The sequence below is a fragment of the Micropterus dolomieu genome, linkage group LG16 (genome assembly GCF_021292245.1).
Source record: "Micropterus dolomieu isolate WLL.071019.BEF.003 ecotype Adirondacks linkage group LG16, ASM2129224v1, whole genome shotgun sequence".
NCBI lineage: Eukaryota > Metazoa > Chordata > Actinopteri > Centrarchiformes > Centrarchidae > Micropterus > Micropterus dolomieu.
Window position 1 is genome coordinate 16,117,053 of NC_060165.1, and position 2,035 is coordinate 16,119,087.

Below are 2,035 nucleotides of genomic sequence, written 5' to 3' on the forward strand. Positions count from 1 at the left end.
TGAAGATGGGTCGAGGCTGGGTCTTCCAACATGACAATGACCCGAAGAACACAGCCAGGATAACCAAGGAGTGGCTCTGTAAGAAGCATATCAAGGTTCTGGCGTGGCCTAGCCAGTCTCCAGACCTAAACCCAATAGAGAATCTTTGGAGGGAGCTCAAACTCCGTGTTTCTCAGCGACAGCCCAGAAACCTGACTGATCTAGAGAAGATCTGTGTGGAGGAGTGGGCCAAAATCCCTCCTGCAGTGTGTGCAAACCTGGTGTAAAACTACAGGAAACGTTTGACCTCTGTAATTGCAAACAAAGGCTACTGTACCAAATATTAACATTGATTTTCTCAGGTGTTCAAATACTTATTTGCAGCTGTATCATACAAATAAATAGTTAAAAAATCATACATTGTGATTTCTGGATTTTTTTTTTTTAGATTATGTCTCTCACAGTGGACATGCACCTACGATGACAATTTCAGACCCCTCCATGATTTCTAAGTGGGAGAACTTGCAAAATAGCAGAGTGTTCAAATACTTATTTTCCTCACACTGCTCAAAAAAATAAAGGGAACACTTAAACAACACAATGTAACTCCAAGTCAATCACACTCCTGTGAAATCAAACTGTCCACTTAGGAAGCAACACTGATTGACAATCAGTTTCACATGCTGTTGTGCAAATGGAATAGACAACAGGGAGAAATTATAGGCAATTAGCAAGACACCCCCAATAAAGGAGTCGTTCTGCAGGTGGTGACCACAGACCACTTCTCAGTTCCTATGCTTCCTGGCTGATGTTCTGGTCACTTTTGAATGCTGGCAGTGCTTTCACTCTAGTGGTAGCATGAGACGGAGTCTACAACCCACACAAGTGGCTCCAGACTCCATGAGGGTGGTATGAGGGCCCGATGTCCACAGGTGGGTGTTGGGCTGTAAGCACAACACCGTGCAGGAGTATATATAGTATATATAAAACACAGGTTTTATGTGATACATCAATATGACTGAAACTTGGGTGGGCAGATGTTACACTCCAGGCACACCCAGTTTTCAAGGGCGTGAATCGGTTCAGAGTGAGGACTAATTTAGAGTTGGATTCCTTTATCTATTTATGGTACAAAAGAAGACAATCCTCAATTTTTTTCAAGTTGAATATCAAGTGTGGCCTCATATGAAAAATAATTAGATACAGATACCGTTGGAAGAGGTTTTGAGATCTTACTCTTACAGTTGTAGCCCGTGGAATTAGATGCCACACAGGACACAATTACTTCAGGGGTTCCTGTAGCTCCAGGTTTATTCCTGACCACATGTACAGTTCAATTTACAGAGTGGTATGCTACTGGGTCGTTCCCGTAACAGCTCAAATGCTGGATTTTGTAACAGTCTCTAACACCCAAATGTTGGAATGAATGAAGAGGCAAAATAAAAATAAAATGCAGAGAAATAAAATTAAAAAAAACACAATACAAAATACGGCAGTGGGCTATGACCAACGACAGAGAACATAAAATAAATCATGTTAACAACCATAAACCCACTTATCAACATCAGTGTATAAAATGTACAACTGTAAATGACACTTACACTTCACCAAGTTCCACCAAACCCACGTGGAACTTCCCGGAGATCGCACAACTCAACGTACTTTCAACGTCAATTACCTTCAAACAGAGTTACACTTTATGTAAAACCTGCAACAGTTTCCGAGTACCAAAATACAATATCAGGGTATGACTAAATGCATGTTAGCATTACCATGAAATTTAGTACACAATGGTCGACGATTGGCGCCCAAAATCCCAGCATACAATTCCAGTAGTGCCTAAATCAAACTGTCTAGTTAAAATATTGGCAGGTGATTACATTTTATACACTTGTACATGAATATTTTACAAGACATGCATGCATTTACCTACTATTCTACACAACGAAGTCTCCGCACCAATCCCTTGTACGTCCATCGCACATTAACAGGAAGAAAGACCATGATGCACTTGGCGGAACAACAACAATACTACTCAATGCTGCCGCCTTGTGAC

General features: G+C 41.0%; 1 long non-coding RNA gene across 1 annotated transcript; it reads right to left on the minus strand.

The window, feature by feature from the left end:
• Positions 1-1,264: 1,264 nt before the first annotated feature.
• On the minus strand, positions 1,265-2,024 carry LOC123984840. The gene is made up of 3 exons (XR_006828533.1): positions 1,752-2,024; positions 1,581-1,657; positions 1,265-1,479 (listed from the first exon to the last, which is right to left on the minus strand). It is a non-coding gene; the product is annotated as an uncharacterized LOC123984840 (long non-coding RNA).
• Positions 2,025-2,035: the final 11 nt, after the last annotated feature.